This window comes from Rhea americana, unplaced genomic scaffold, assembly GCF_003343005.1.
Source record: "Rhea americana isolate MKP2758 unplaced genomic scaffold, rheAme1 scaffold_186, whole genome shotgun sequence".
In the NCBI taxonomy this organism is placed as follows: Eukaryota; Metazoa; Chordata; class Aves; order Rheiformes; family Rheidae; genus Rhea; species Rhea americana.
In genome coordinates, this window is record NW_028185994.1 from 458367 (window position 1) to 475901 (window position 17535).

The window sequence follows — 17535 nt, forward strand, 5'->3', positions numbered from 1 at the left end:
TTTTCTTTTTTTTGTACTAAGAACAAACTTAAACAAACAACTGCACAAGCTAGCTTTATGTGCTCAGACTGTAATAACAGCCTTGATTTGAAAGATTTGCTCATATGCTTTGCTTTGGAACTGCGATTCTTTTATCTTTGAGTTCACACTCACATTCAAAGGTTTGCAGAACTAGCATAAATTCTTCAGTTTCCTCATCAGACTTAGTTCCCAACTCTTACATCACCGATGGTTTAACTTGTCCATATGGAGATACCTGAATGCCTGCACACACTGCTTTTTAACCAGTTTCAAGGTTGGGCTTTTAATGCTCCACTTTCACAAGGGCTCTGCTAAAACATATAGCAAATATAAGGCAGAGGAAGGTATGATACTTTCAAGACACTCCTTTCCTGAGATCATAACGATTTCCTTGTGATAGTTCTTTAAATGATGCTCACAATATGCGTCTGAGTAAAATCAAGTGATTTGTAAAAGAATTGTTTCTTCTATTTGTCATCAGTCATGTTCTGCTACTCTATCTTCAGAGATCGTTACAAGAAAATCCAGCCAACTGCTATAGCCAAGAAAGAAAAATGATAAAAAGTACACACAGAACGTGTTAATGAAGAAACTCTTACCAAGAAAAAGAAGGGTAAAATAGAATTGCATGGACTGCCATGTAACACCTCAGCATACAGTTACCAGCACCACAAACTTAAAACTTTGCAAGGAAATGAAAAAAAGAGAKGATATTATGGCCTGGAAAAGCGAAAAGAGATAAAGTGATCTCCATGACTCCTGGAGGAGGGACAGAGAGTTGTCTAATTATAGTAGGATGACCCAGGAAAGAGCATTGAGAGGCTCRGGCATTTAAACTGTTAAAAGAGCTACATGAGCTAAAATAGTTTTTCCTTGTCTTGTGCTTCCACAACTTTCCCCATTTTTTTGGCAAATGTCTGTTATACCTCTCCTTTTGACAGAGTAAAATATGATTCAAGTCATCGTTTAAGTCTTCAATCTTACTCAGAATAAAATTACCTCTTTKTGACAAGAAACACTAGGTGTTCAATTTCCTAGGGAGTGGCAAAAATAATGAGCAAATACTCGAGAGCTCTGGAGTACCATACACTCTATCAGCAGCTTCACATCCCTAGGACTTAAAGTTTTACTTTTTATGTAATATAAGGGCTTGGTAGCACGATATGGGGACAGAAGTCTCCACTAATAAATGCTGTCTGGAATCTCTTTGGAGATTACTAGGGCATGGCTGCGCAGCCTATGCAAGCCTTGCTTGGTTTCCTAATATTTCTACCAATTTTTACCAATTCTGAACTCACTTGCATTCACTGGACTCAAAAGGGTGTTTTCTGCTCCAGTGAGTACATGTTCATGCCTGTAATGGGCCTTTTCAGCAGTGCCAGCTCAAACCACTGCAGCTTTTCAGGAGGTGGGTTGTGTGGGGGGCACTGTGGATCCCAGGCTGACCTCAATCAGAGCTGTCCTCGGAAGTGTGAGGGGAGCCTGGGGAGGGAAGCAAAACATAAGTGTCCTGTCCTATCTGGGTCCCCACAGCGAGGATCCCTACCATCATGCATTTTTGTGCTTCTCTTATATTACTCTTCCATATGACTCTGCATGGACTCAAATGMCTCTTGATAGTCCGCAAATACAGTTTGATCCAGCTGATGGTCACCCTAATCCTAGAATCCTAGACTCATAGAATCAGCAAGGTTGGCAGAGACCTCTGGAGATCATCTAGTTCAACCTCTGTGCTCAAGCAGGGTCACCTAGAGCATGGTAGACAGGGTTGCGTCCAGGCGGGCTTTGAATATCTCCASAGAAGGAGACACCACAACCTCTCTGGGCAACCTCCTCCAGTGCTCTGTCACTCTCACAGTGAAGAAATTCCTCCTCACGTTCAGGCAGAACTTCCTGTGGTTCAGTTTTTGCCCATTGYCTYTTKTCCTGTCACATGGGACAACTGAAAAGAGTTTATCCCCGTCCCSTTGACACCCTCCCTTCAGGTACTTGTACACATTGATAAGATCCCCCCTCAGTCTTCTCTTCMCCAGGCTAAATAGGCTGATTATCTTCGCAGCCCCAGGCTGGACTCGATCTCCAGTAGCTCCATGTCTCTCTTGTAGCAGGGAGCCCAAAAGTGGACACAGTACTCGMGATGAGGCCTCCCCAGGGCTGAGTAGAGGGGCAGGATCACCTGCCTCCACCTGCTGGCAACACTCTTCCCAATGAACCCCAGGATATCATTGTCCTTCCTGGCCACAGGGGCACGTTGCTGGCTCTTGGTCAACTTGTTGTCCACCAGCACTCCCAGGTCATTTTCTGCAGAGCTGCTTTCCAGGAGGTCAGTCCCCAGCCTATACTGGTGCCTAGGGTTATTTCTCCCAGGTGCAGGACTCTGCACTTACCCTTGCTGAACCTCAGGAGGTTCCTCTCTGCCCAACTCTCCAGCCTGTCCAGGTCTCTCTGAATGGCAGCACAGCCCTCTGGTGTATCAGCCACTCCTCCCAGCKTGGTAGCATCAGCAGACTTGCTGAGGAGGCACTCCATCCCCTCATCCAGGTCACTGATGAATAAGTTGAACAGGATGGGACCCAGGGTTCTGAGCCCTGGGGGACTCCATTAACCACAGGCCTCCACCTGGACTCCATGCCACTGATGATGACCCTCTGAGCTCTGCCTTTCAGCCAATTCTCAATCCACATCATAGTCCACTCACCTAACCCACAGTCCTGAGCTTCTCTAGGAGGATGTCATGAGAGACAGTGTCAAAAGCCTTGCTGAAGTCGACATCCACCGCTCTTCCCTCATCAACCCAGCCGGTCATTCCATCATAGAAAGATTAGTTAAGCAAGCTATCTTCAGTGTTATTGTGTGGGGCAAACACTGCCTCAGGCTTCTTTGGGTGTCCCATTCACATRTAATGTTTATGAGCATATTCTCACCAGTTTTTTGAAGGTAGGATAAGGACAGGGTGTGTAGTCACTCTTACAGAGGAAATATGGAGTAGATGGACAAAGAGTCTTTCTGGATATACACTATGAGAGGACATCAAATGATGACCATAAGCTATAACAAAGGAAGTTCTGACTGACACATGGAAAAAAGTCCTTCCCCTTGAGAGCAATGCAGCCCTGGAGTGGGAACGTGAGAGAAGATGAGGTCTATATCCTTGCAGATATCCAAAACTTGGTTAGACAGGACCCTGAGCAACCTGGTCTAGTTGACTCAGTTTTGAGTGCGGGTTGGGGGGGGGGTGAAAATCCCCAGAAGACTCTTCTATCCTCTATTTTTCTGAAAAAGTCAASCTTGTAGGAAGTCTCAGTGTTGTGTAACACTTCACTGTAAATGAGGCTGAYGGGTCAAAATATTTTGACACTTCGTGTAATAAAGAAGATTCTCAGCATTTCACTTTAGAGCTCCTGAAGTACGTGGATTTGATTTGTGTAGACAATAAATATAACACATCATATTGCCAGACTCCTCTGAATAATGCCGCCTGAACAAACACCATTTTCTGTAATATCACAGATAAGGACTCTCAAGGTAAGTTGCAACTTTTCTCTCCAAAGTATGGTAACCGTAACTGAGGCAGAAAAATCAAATCAGAGAAGAGAAAGGGGAAGGAAGACAGAATAGAGAGAGTAAAGATGCAAACAAACTAAAAGTTTGAAGAAGCACTGCCACACTTAAAGGTAGAGAGAACAGAACTAAATAAAACCAGAACATTTTGTCTTGCTGAACCAAGTCAGAACATTTGCACTTCGTTTGGAACTCCCTACAGAAATAAAATGTGCTCTTTTTTTGATGGATGGTTGTATGTTGATAGGAAAAACATAGTGCTTTAATTTTGCTGATTATTTTTATTGTGATGGAAAAGTCCTGAGTGCCTTCAATCTACACATCTAACTCTCCTATAGAATTTACTAAAATGTCATAATTTTAAAACCTCAAGGGCATTCTAATTCTCTATTACAAAATTTTAGAACATCAACAGCATAGTACATAATATATAAATTGTACCGGTCTTCCAGATTATTGACTGTTATGAGCACCTCCAGAAGGGTTGTGATCTTGTGTCAGGATTGACACATCTACACAGCAAACTACATCATATTTCTAAAGCTAGAAATGAAAAAATCTTCTAGTAAAAGTTTTAAAAAGTATTAATTAACATTAAATTTATCACAGTACTGAAAGGTCTTGCAAATTCCTACCTGACATAAATGTGAACAGAGAATACAAACTGTAAAGAAAAACCCTATCAGAGCTGGTCAGTGTGTTGAAGGCAATCTGCAAGGCATTCAGTCTTAAATCCCTTGTAAAGCTGTTTTCAGGATTTGCAAAACAAAATCTGAAAGTTTTTTGACCAAAATCAAATAAGAAAAAATCAGTTTCACTCTGAAAATTGTAAAAGGAGAAGTTAATTGAATTTGATGTCTTCTGCCAGATGTTTCTCTTGTCTGAGAAAACATCCATTTATTTGCAGCTTCTGCCTTGGAGAAGAGCTTCCTTGCAGTTTAAAAAGAGTAAATTAGGTTTACRATTCTTCATTCTCCTTTTTCTTTTAACTGTGATGCCACCCTTTGGTCCACTGAGTGCCAAGTAACCATAGGCAATTGGGTATTATTTCACCAAATGCTCAGCTTTCTATGACACTTTTAATATATCAATTTTTTTTAAKAATAGCATGGAACCAGGATTTTCTGTTCATGGGGAAATTCAGTGCTGCAGAAAATCTCAGGCCTATACCAAAACAAACTAGAACTTTCAGTTTCAGTGTTTTACTGTTTCCTCCTTTTTTCTCTTTCAATTTTTTTTGTACGATATAGGCAAATTCAAAACATACTTATATATTTTGAATATATACTCCCTTATAAATACATACTCCCTTATATTTTAATATTTCAACTTTTCAGCACTTCACTGAGGAAAAAAGGCTTGCGTACAGGTCAGTATTTCATCTTGGGTGTGCTCAGGATGGTGCTGAGATATGGACTAAAAGTGGCCAGTTGACTGCGCGTTGGTAGGACAAGGCTTGGTCCCACACAGTTCATTAGCAAGGACCTAAGTGTGACCTGCATATAGCATGGACAGGGCAGAGCAACAGGCCTAGCTTGTCTATGTTACGTATTTTCTCTTTTCTTGGGGCATTATCAGAAGACAGACGCAACAGAAGGAGCCTTTTCTCAGAAGGCTTGCTATTGTCTTTCCAGCATAAAGATGCAAGAAGCAATGTTAAGATTTGGAGCTGGGGATATAGAATCATACAATTGRTAAGGTTGGAAGGGACCTCTGGCGAGCATCTGGTCCACCTCTCCTGCTCAAGATCRTCTTAGGGTTGCATCCAGATGGGCATTGAATATCTCCAGATGAGACATGGCTAAGAGGATCCTCTTGCACTCCTCGAGGGGAATCTGCATGCATAGCTAACTCTGTGAAATGTGTGTACACCAGTGAACACAGCATGGGGAATAAACAGGAAGAACTGGAGATCTGTGTACAGTCGCAGAGCCATGATCTAATCGTAACTACAGAGAGATGTTGGAATAATTTGCATGACTGGAATGCTGACATGGACGGCTACATGCTTTTTAGGAAAGACAGGCCAGGAAGGCAACGTGKTGGAGTTGCTCTTTCTGTGAGAGAGCAACTGGAATGTGTCGAGCTCTGCCTAGAAGTGCAGGAAGAGCGAGTTGAGAGCTTAATGGTAAGGATTAAAGGGCAGGCTAACATGARGGACACTACTGTGAGTGTCTACTGCAGGCCACCTGACTAGGAAGTCAATGAGGCCTTCTRCAGACAGCYGGAAGTAGCCTCATATTCACAGGCATTGGTTCTTATGGGGGGCCTCAACTACCCTGATACCTGCTGGAAGCACAATACAGCTAGACAGAAGCAGTCAGGGAGGCTCCTGCAGAGAAACAATGATAACTTTGTGATACACACAGTGGAGGAGTCTACGAGGAAGGGTGTCCAGCTTGTATAGTTACTGCCTTGTTAGTACAAGGGTGTCCTTGTACTAACCAACCAAGAAGAACTGGTTAGAGATGCRAAGGTTGCGGGCAACCTTGGCTGCAGTGGCCATGAGATGGTGGAGTTCAGGATCCTGCATGGAGAAAGTGAGGCAATAAGCAGGGTTGCAACCGTGGACTTCAATAGAGCAGAATGTGAGCTCTTCAGAGACCTACTTGGAGGAATCTCATGGGTTAAGGCCCTAGAAGGAAGGGGAGTCCAGGAGAGCCAGCTAGTATTCAAACATCCCTTCCTTCAAGCTCAAGAGTGGTACATCCCAAGGAGAAAGAAGTCCAGCAAAGGGGGCAGGAGATGTGCATGCACGAGCAAGGAGCTCCTGACAAAAGTCCAACAGAAGAAGAAAATACATGGACGGTGGAAGAGGGGACAGGCCACTTGGGAGRATTATAAGAATGCAGTCAGAGTATGTAGAGATGTGGTGAGGAAGGCTAAGGCCCGTTTGGAATTAGGTCTGGCAAGGGATGTCAAGGACAACCAGAAGGGCTTCTTCAAATACATCAGTAGCAAGAGGAAGACTGGGCGAAATGTGGGCACAATACCGAATGGGGCAAGGGCCCTGGTGACGAAGCATACAGGGAAGACAAAATTACTGAGCACCTTCTTTGATTCAGTCCTTACTGCTAAGACTGGCACTCAGGAATGCCAGAGCCTGGARGCAAGGGAGAAAATCTGGAGAAAGGAAGACTTTCCTTTGGTTGAGGAGGATCAGGCAAGAGATCTTTTAGGCAAACCTGACATTCACAGGCCCATGATGGCCCTGATGGGATGCACCCACGGGTGCTGAGGGAGCTGGCGGATGTTGTTGCCATCATCTTTGAAAAGTCATGGAGAACTGGAGAGGTGCCTGAGGACTGGAAGAATGCCATTGTCACTCCAGTCTTCAAAAAGGGCAAGAAGAAGGACCCAGGAAAYTACAGKCCRGTCARCCTCACCTCCATYCTTGAAATGGTGATGGAACAGCTCCTTCTGGATGTCATCTCCAAGCATCAGGAGGAGAAGAAGGTGATCAGGAGTAGTCAGGATGGATTCACCAATGGGAAATTGTGCTAAAGCAACCTGATAGCATTCTCTGATGGACTGACTGGCTGGGTGGATGAGTGGAGAGCAGTGGACATTGTGTACCTTGACTTCAGCAAGGCTTTTGACGCTGTCTCCCATAACATCCTCCTAGGCCAGCACAGGAAGTGTGGATTAGATGAGTRGACAGTGARGTGGCTTGAGAACTGGTTGAAAGGCRGAGCTCAGAGGGTCGTCATCAGTGGTSTGGAGTCTAGTTGGAGGCCTATACCTAGTGGAGTTTCCCAGGGGTCAGTACTGGCTCCAATCCTGTTCCACTTATTCACCAATGATGTGGATGAGCATAGTGCCTCCTCAGCAAGTTTGCTGATGATATCAAGTTGATACATGAGAGGGCTGTGCTGCCATTTGGAGAGACTTGGACAGGCTGGAGAGCTGGGCAGAGAGGAATCTCATGAGGTTCAGCAAGGGCAAGTGCAGGATTCTGCACCTAGGGAGGAATAACTCCGTGCTCTAGTACAAGCTGGTGGGCTGACCTGCTTGAAAGCAGCTCTGCAGAGAAGGACCTGGGAGTGATGGTCAACAACAAATTGACCAAGAGCCAACGATATACTCTTGTGACCAGGAAGGCCAATGGTGTCCTGGGGTGCATTAGGAAGAGTGTTGCCAGCAGGTCAAGGGAAATGATCCTGCCTCTCTACTTGACCCTGGGAAGGCCTCTTCTCAAATACTGTGTCCATTTCTGGGCTCTCTGCTACAAGAGAGATATGGAACTCCTGGAGAGAGTCCAACATASGGCTACGAAGATGATTAGAGGACTGGAGAATCTCTCTTTTTAGKACAGGCTGTGAGAACTGGGGCTATTTAGCTTAGAGAAGCGATCTTATCAAGGTCTTTAAATACCTTCAGGGAGGATGTCAGGAGGATAGAGCCAGACTCCTTTGAGTGGTACCAAGTGACAGGACAAGAGGCAATGGGCGCAAACTGAAACACAGGAAGTTCCACCTGAATATAAAGAAGAAATTTTTTACTGTGAGAGTGTCAAAGCACTAGGACAGGTTGCCCAGAGAGCCTGTGTAGTCGCCTTCTCTGCAGATATTCAAAACCTGCCTGGATGAGATCCTGTGCAAGGTGCTCTAGTGACCCTGGTTGAACAGGGGAGTTTTACTAGATGATCTCCAGAGGTCCCTTCCAACCTCATCCATTATGTGATTCTGTGAGTAGGTCTCAAGAGACCTCAGTGAGCTTGAGCTTGCCTCTGAAGTGGTGAGACCAGAGCTGAAGGGCCTATGGCACTGCTGCACACCCTACTGTGATGTTACCAGCAGCCTTGCAAAGCAGCARCCCCAGTAATTCTGTAGAGACTGGCACAGCTCTGTTTCTGCATGGGGGCAGGGCTTTTTCCTAGGGGAASTATTGTAGGAAAGCCAATATGCAGCCAAATATTGTCCTAGTCCACAGCTGTCTTCTTCAAATTGYCAAGGTTAGGCATGATATAGGGGTATCCTCTAGCTGAAAATTACATTCTTCTGAAATGCACAGTCATGTTAATATGTTTGAAAGCACAGATATTTAGAAAAGGCAATGTGTCTATTTTTGGCCTTTTCTGTTCAGAGGCTCTCTTATCTTCCCTCTTGCGTGACTAGCTAATGGTTCCTACAAGGTCATTTGGAAACTGAAACAGCTGTACTTCCCTTGGTTAAACATCAAGACATTCTAAAAGAGACATGTAGCTGGTGCTAGAGGAAACTCAGGGAATGAACAATGGCCTCGCTGGAAAAGGGGCAAGAAGAATACACAAAGCAAGATGGGAATTTCTTAATGTGTTYGTGGATTTTATTTGATTGTTGTTAGGTAGAAGCGTACTAAAAAGGCATTGTGTCTTCATGATACAGCAGCTACAGAGAAAAGTAAAGACACTAGGAAAGTAATATTCCACTGCAYTGTCCCTTTGGGATAGCCCATCTACTTAAAAATGTTTTTGAGTTGTAACAAGATTTGCTGATCTGTGCAACTTCTCCATCTGTAGAGGAGGACAACTATTCTTGTCTGGAAAGAAGAGGTCCCTGATGTCTTCCTCAGGCTACTGTGTTGCTTTGTAGCTTCAGGTGAATGCAATGCTTTTAGAAATTTGAATGCAAATACTGAATATAGATTTAAAAACCCCAATTGTTGAAYATAAATCTCTGGAGGTATTTACAATTGCTATTACTTACTGTAACCGTTTGCCTCCACTGCTCTGAAAAGGTGCATGTTTGTTAGGGGGACTGAACAGCAGCTAAACCTGAGCTGTGGAAGGCCCTGGTGAAGAGCCTGGCAATATAGGTGTGGGAAGACAGACTCAGCCTGAAAGCCGAGTGCTTTGTTGCAGTAAGAATATCCTTACGTTTTCTCTCTACTTACTAAGCTCATTTCAGTGACTGGCTCACTAGTAGTTGAGGAAATCAGTGGAAGTTGGAAGAAAGAGTAGGAAAATACACTTTTTCCTGTGTAATTTAAAAGGGAATTGAATCAGCAGTCTTGAAAGCAGTGGTGATTGTAACTTGGCAATTAAATCTATTTGCATATTGGTTGTCTTCCTGTCATTTAATAAATCAATTTCAGAATGCAGAACATGTTCTGATGAACATTTTTTCCATTGTATGTTCAACACATGATAGATAATTTAAATGAAATCAGGCTTTTAAAAGCTGTTTTGTACACTTCCAATTAATTTCAATTTTGGTTCAAATGTAACTTGACATAATGACTTAACTATAAAAAAAGGATTCCTAGTAAGAGAATGATGTTTGATGYATTTGTAATAAATAAAATTAAGACTCTAAATTTATATGTTATGCAATTGCTATAGCTTTCTGATTGCCAACAAGTATTAAATTAAAATTACCAGAAAAGAATAAAAAAAAAGAGGCAACTGCTTTGGAGAATAACAATTAGCATTGATGCAAAACAAGACTGACACTTGTATCATTAAAGYCTGCTTCCTGGTCCAGAACTTTCTGCTCTGTTATTCCTGAGCAACCTCAAATGGAACARTTAAATGGTCCTCTTCCACTGTGGATCTAGGCAAGACAGTTTGTCCAAAGCCACAGTCAGCAACCATGGGTCTATGTTTGACTGCCCTCACGCTCTTTGCACAGGCAAGTGTCCTCCAGGACCGTTTTGAGGCTCCAGAAAGTGACTCAGCTCTCCTTTCCCAGGATGAAGGCACAAACCTCCTCCTTACTATGTACTTGAAATGGAAAGTCTCTGCTTTAGGCAGAGAAAGGTCTAAACAAGTCCCATCCCTTGGTGCCATGACTTAGAAAACAAGAGGTGAAACATAAACTACTTTTATCTGCTTGGGCTGCTATCTGTAGCTAGRTTTGTTCCTGCAGTGCTAGACTGTYGACAAAATATTCATTTGCTCCACAACTGGCTGAGCCTGTGAGAYTGATAGAATGGCAAGGTAGTGTGAATGTCCAGAAAGGGCTTTTCTTATGGCCTTGGACGGTCCCCACTTTGAGAGGCACTGAGCCTGTGCCTCTCCCCATCCCTCCCGAGCCACTCCCATTCTTCGCAGTCCAGCTTGATCCTGTGATGCTCTGAARAGGATGATCCGTCCATGTCAGCTGGACAGCAATGGAGGGGATAGGGCTGGGAAGCTGCTTCATATGTTGTGGGAAGAGTTCCTATTCAGAGGGCAGGACAAGAGAGGAGTTTGTATCAGCAGAGAGTTCGCAGTGGCAGAAGCTTTGTAGGGAACTAAATGGCTTTCTTCCTCCCCACACTAASTAGAGACTGTGTCACTCTGGTAGTAACAGCCTGAGCTGGTGCCTGAAGTTCTGTAAAGGTCCCAGTCCTTGGMAGGAATGTTCTGAGTTACCTAAAAATGCAGGTTCACATTTCTTCTGTCACAAGGCTTTTGTGAAATMATGAGCATGTCACTTCAAAACTCACATCCTCCACAGGCATAAGTACTTTTACCTCTCTTGTTTTAAAGGCAGATGAGTACATCTGGAGAGYTGGCTACCCATATGCCTCATCATTCTGGTAGAAGCTAAAGAACTGAGTGATGCAGAAACTAATATGCTTATGCCATTAGGAAATGTCATTTCTTTTCCTGACTGACTGCATGACAACAAGTTCTCAAAGCTTTTCTCCTGAACACATGTACTTAATGAAAGTGCTGTCCGTAACCCTTTTGTGACGACTGCGTTGTAAACAAATCTAGGAGTACAAGCTACTTGGCAAGGGCCAATAAGCAACCATGACTGTTACATTTTTACGGTACTAGTTTGATTTGAAAGAATATTACAGTGATGTCTGCCACATCATTAGGATTACATTGTGTTAATATTTTCAYGCTAAAGGCCTATTTTCAGGAGCTTATCTCAGCCATAAATATTTACACTAGATAAGTGTAGATAGGTAGGATAGGATTGGTAGATAGGAATCCTAAAGGATGAGCAACATGAATGGAAATGAAGTTAACCTTATGCTGTCTATTGGTGAGTTATTGCCTGAGTCTGAYGGCCTAAATGACTAATAGTGCTTGAGTTCTGTCACACTGTATGAGCTCATGTAGATGTGTTGTGAGATTAGTGCACATTGTGAGACTGCTGAACTGACTGTCATAACCTGGTTAAAAATTAGTGGCTTGTTTGGGGGATCAGCTGGTGATAAGAGTCACAGCTCAATGCAACACCTATCAGGTGCAGCTGTGGGGCTACCAAGAGACAGAGTCCTGAAACCAGTGGTGTTGTAAGTAGTGCTAGAAATGGCTGAATCTGATTTTGGCACTGGTGAAGGCTGTAGTGCATGAGAATGAACTTATCCCAGTCCTCCCATAACAGGTGTGTCCATGACTCCAACACAAGCTGACTATGCTCTGGCTATTGCTTGAAGATGGTGGGACCATGTTAGGGCAAACATTATGTGGTGGATTGAGAGAACAGATATAGCACCCCAGCTGTACTCAGATATAGCAAATCACCACCACTTACTAATTCTGCAGCATGACAAATGTAACACATTATTGATGTCGACCTACGCAAGCAAAGTCCGTTCTGTTGCCAATAATCATGGGGTAAAATATTCTCTTCTTTTTGTAGTCAAATCTTCCTTACAGATGTTTATCTTCAGGTAGGCTGATCCCATTTGTTAATGACAAGTGGAGCTTTTTCCTCGGGACATTTCCCTGCATGGCTGGAGCACCTGCCCTATGAGGAACGTCTGCGAGAGCTGGGCCTGTTCAGCCTGGGGAAGAGAAGACGGAGGAGGGATCTTATCAATGTGTATAAGTACCTGAAGGGAGGGTGTCAAGGGGATGAGGCTAAACTCTTTTCAGTTGTCCCATGTGACAGGACAAGAGGCAATGGGCAAAAACTGAACCACAGGAAGTTCTGCCTGAACCTGAGGGGGAATTTCTTCACTGTGAGAGTGACAGAGCACTGGAACAGGTTGCACAGMGAGGTTGTGGAGTCTCCTTCTCTGGMGATATTCAAAGCCCRCCTGRATGCRAYCMTGTCTACCAYGCTCTAGGTGACCCTGCTTGAGCAGGGGTATTAGACTAGAATATCTCCAGAGGTCCCTTCCAACCTTACCAATCCTGYGATTCTGTGATATACTGTACTTTCTAACATGCATTGTTGGCTATTTCGTTGTATGGATGTTAAAAAACATTCACCTTCATTCTCCAAACATCTACTAGTTAGGGTAGTATAATTCAGTTAAATAGCAATAAGTGAAGTAGGAATAGCATCCTAAGTTTTGCAGCTTATTTTACTAATCTCATGCACTAGGTATGCACATGATGACAGAAGGGGGGCTCAGTTCTTGCTAACTTCCTCCAGCAAATGTCCTGTGGCTCTCCTTTTCTGTTGGTGAAGAGCCCTTCAAGCTACTAGGTATGCACAAGTATCCAGCTGATGGTGATTAATGTTCCTACATCTTTTGTGATTTGAGTTATATAAGCATCAACTCCAAGAGGTCAGTAGTATGAACACCATTCATAGTGGAGTCATGGCTGTATGCTCCAGAGAGGACTTGAGTGTGAAGTGCTGCAGGACCTGACCCAGAGTCCTATCCAGCCCCAGCACTCTAGGTAGTGCATTGCTCTTTCCAGGGCTAAAGCTGGTATCTCTGCACAGCACCATATGGACACACCAGCTTAGATCTGAGCTATAGGCACTGCTTTCTATAGCATGGATTTAGTAGACTCTAAATAACTGTATCTAAGTGCACAAAAAGCAGTCAGTCTCTGCTGATGGGTATAGCTAGACAGACATCTGTTATCAGCCTGTTATGAGTATTGCAAATCAAGTAGCCAGCTGCTAACTGGGGCAGCAGACAGACCTTTGCAATGTCTACACGGACTTGCACAAAGTGGTCTGAGCCACAGTCAATCATCTGAGCTGCCAGGCATGTTCAAAAGAAACTCAGGCAGTGGGAATCTAGAAATAAACTACTTTGCTAAGCCATCTGAATGAGTCAGGCATCTGAGGAATCCAGCATCTACACATTATTGACAGCCTTTCACACTTATGGGGTCCCTTGAAAATCATTTTTTTCCCTAAGATATTCGCAAATGATTTTCATTAAGAAGAAACAGATGTACTACTTCCAAGGACAGAACTCGGCCAACGTGCTCTCTCGTTTTTSTGTGGGAGGCGAAGATTTTTCTGTTTTAGGCACTGTGTATCCAAACCAAGCCAGTCAGCAATTGTATTAAGTGTCAGAACTATCGATCAGGTGTAGTAAAAGCAGTGTCTTGAAGGCACCAGTCTAGGTAATGGGAATTCAATCTCTGTCCAGTAAATTCACATAATGACAGGCAATGTCCTTTCATTTCATTTCCATGTAGACTTYCATTTCTAGATAGTTACCTGGAAGCAGCCCTGACTCTTCTAATAACTTAGATGGAGAAACTCAGTTAATGAAGGCTAAAGGGTGAGGTTTTAAAGCACAGAGGAATGTCTACAGTCCTGGCTGGTCCTCAGRGCAAGATTATTTTACCATGTTAATGTATGATCTTAGAATACTTCAAATAAAGATTGACAAAGAGCAGATTCTTAAAGCACAAAATGAAGATCGATGCTGTTCTGTGCTAGGAAGAAGGGTCAAAGTTTTATAGCTTAGCAAAAAAATGTAATTTTATTGGAAAAATCAAATATATACCTTGTTGAATGGTTGGAAAATTCTAGTGTCTCTGGTCCAATAAGTCAGCCCAAGAAGTCACAAAACATTATAATAATGAGACAGAGGTGCTTTGTTTCTGAACTGAGGTTCTTGTATTTTGGAATTTAATACTATGACTTCGTGTGGATAAGTTCCTGTTACTAGCACCCTCAAACAGGCTCAGTGCTATTCCTACTGACTTCAGCAGATCTTGGGTCAGACCCTTATATTTGGGATTCATGTTCTGCAAATACCTCTCTAGCAAGGTTTTTTATTCTGTCACTCTCAAGCTATTTCTTTTCACCTTCCTTCTCCCGAGAATAGATTATCTTAATATTCTGAAAACCATTCATCTCARGAGCAGCCTTGGACGTAAGGGCAAGACAAAAATGGCACTGGAAGTGCTTTAAGTCTGTAAAGCCACTCTTTTTATTTTCACCAAATCTGAGCACGGGCCACTTGACAAGCAATTAACCATGCTACTCAGATACTGTGACACAAAAGAGGTCCAGCTATGCCTCTGATTTTTGAACTTTATTGCCTACCTAAACCCCACTAGAGATGTGGGGGACATGAAAGAGGTGTGCATGCGTGTGAGCGTGTGTTTTTGAGGAAAAATTCCTTTACTATAAGGGTGATAGAGCACTGGAACAGGTTGCTAGAGAGGTTACGGAATCTCCTTCTCTAAAAATACTTAAAACCCACCTGGACATCATGCAGTGTGCTCTAGGTGACCCTGCCTGTGTAGCGGGTTTAGACTAGATGATCTCCAGAGATGCCTTCCAACCTCAATCATTCTGTGATTCTGTTATTCTCTGTGCATGTGTGTGTGTGTGTGTGTGTGTGAGAGAGAGAGAGAGATCAATCTTGGCTACATTATAAAGAATGTTATGAAAATGTGAATTATTCTGCTCTGGTAAGAGATTTTTTTTCCAGAAGTTTCTGTCTCTATGATATTAGGTTGGTGATAGAGACTCTGTCCTGTCTGTAAGCCCTTGACACAACAAGAGACATGATATAGCTCTTCACTGTTACAGTGCCAGTTCACCCAGCCTGGACCATATTTGTCTCCTTGTTCACTTCCTGTGATACAGCATTAGTATCAACCTTGGTACTCCAGATTGTAAGAAGAGGTTTACAATCTCTGAGCTTACATTTGTGTTATCATTTCTGAGTTCAGTTTTTTGATGTTTACCATTCATAGTCAGGATGTACAAAACTCTACGAAATCAGATACATTAGATTTGACCAACCATATGCTTAATAGAGATGATAGTTAGGCAAAATGTTTCCTGTCAACATGAGGGTTAGTTTTAGTTTACTATTTCTGATCCTGCTCTCTCTCAGTAGATCATCAAAAAATGCACTTTTCTCTCTGAGAAATGGTTTCATGAAAATGATTACCGCTTCTTGCCTTTTTTATTGCAAACTGAAGAAAATTATGTGCATAGTAACAGAGATGTCATTTCTCAGAGAAAAATTAGTCTTCCAAGCCCAGAGAGGAGAGGGATCCTTAGCAATCCTTAGAGGCATAAATCATATATGTAATCACAGAATCAGTAAGATTGGAAKGGACCTCTGGAGATCACCTAGTCCAATACCCCTCCTCAAGCAGGGTCACCTAGAGCATGGTAGACAGGGTYGCATCCAGGTGGGCTTTGAATATCKCCAGAGAAGGAGACTCCACAGCCTCTCTGGGCAACCTGTGCCAGTGCTCTGTCACTCTCACAGTGAAGAAATTCCCCCTCATGTTCAGGCAGAACTTCCTGTGGTTCAGTTTTTGCCCATTGCCTCTTGTCCTGTCACATGGGACAACCGAAAAGAGTTTAGCCCCATCCCCTTGACACCCTCCCTTCAGGTACTTATACACATTGATAAGATCCCTCCTCTGTCTTCTCTTCCCCAGGCAAAACAGGCCCAGCTCTCTCAGCTGTTCCTCGTAGGGCACATGCTCCAGTCCTCTGACCATCTTCGCAGCCCCACGCTGGACTCTCTCCTGTAGCTCCATGTCTCTCTTGTAGCAGGGAGCCCAGAAATGGACACAGTACTTGAGATGTGGCCTCCCCAGGGCTGAGTAGAGGGGCAGGATCACCTCCCTCCACCTGCTGGCAACACTCTTCCYAATGCAGCCCAAGATATCATTGTCCTTCCTGGCCTCAAGGGCACATTGGTGGCTCTTGGTCAACTTGTCCACCATCACTCCCAGGTTCTTCTCTGCAGAGCTGCTTTCCAGCAGGTCAGCCCCACCTTGTACTGGTGCCTAGGGTTATTTCTCCCTAGGTGCAGGACTCTGCACTTGCCCTTGCTGAACCTCAGGAGGTTCCTCTCTGCCCAACTCTCCAGCCTGTCCAGGTCTCTCTGAATGGTAGCACAGCCAAATATAAGAATCAACATTTATTTGAAGTTTAAACTGTCTCTGATGCCTGAAACAGGCAGAATTAACTCTTGSAGCTTGACATGCAGCCCTAAACACTTCAGTTGTCTAGAATACATCCTATTTATCATCACYCAGCAGTCAAATATTACTAGAGACTGGTATTCATTTTACTACCTTTAATTAACGAATTTGCTCATTATTGGTTCTCTTACTACTGGCTGCAAGCCCATGTGCCCGTGTCAAAGGCTTAATGTGAGAAAGCATTACCAGTTTGGTAGGTGTGCCAGACATACGGAGAGAGAAGACAAAGATGATTTTGTTCTCAGATCKTAGCTCTCCAGGCAGAGCTTAACTTTTGGCTCAGCTTCTCTCTTTGGAGAGGTTGCTGATGTCAATCCGGCCCCAGGATCTCAGATGAACTCCTAGGCCCAGCAGGTCTGAAGCCTTCACGACACTTCACGCTTCCTGAGATCTGTCTCAATCCAATCTTTGCATATGGACAGTGACTGTGTAATACGTGGGCCATGCAACTGGCACATCCTAAAACCTTGCAAGCTAGGAGCTGGGAAATGTGAACACTTGCTTAAGTTCAGAGACCTGGGCCTAATTATAGAAAAAATAGGTGGAAGTTCCTCTTAGACTCTGAGAGTGAGTTGCTCATTAATAGAGAAGGAAGGTGACACTTTGGTGGGCAAATACTGCCTGTTTCTGAGGTAGTTGTCTTTGCCAGATTTCTTATAATCAAAGAAAACTCTTGACCTCTATGTAATTCCCAGCACTCTGGCTTTGGACAAGCACGGCCTGTGACTTGCAGTACAATTTTCTCCTTCTGTGTAAGGCTTCCAGAACAATGTCTCCTTCAAGGCTCATTTTGAGAAATGTAGCCAGTATTAATTCTCTCTTGACTCTTGACTAAGTCTCCTGACTTGAGAGAAGGGCATCACTTG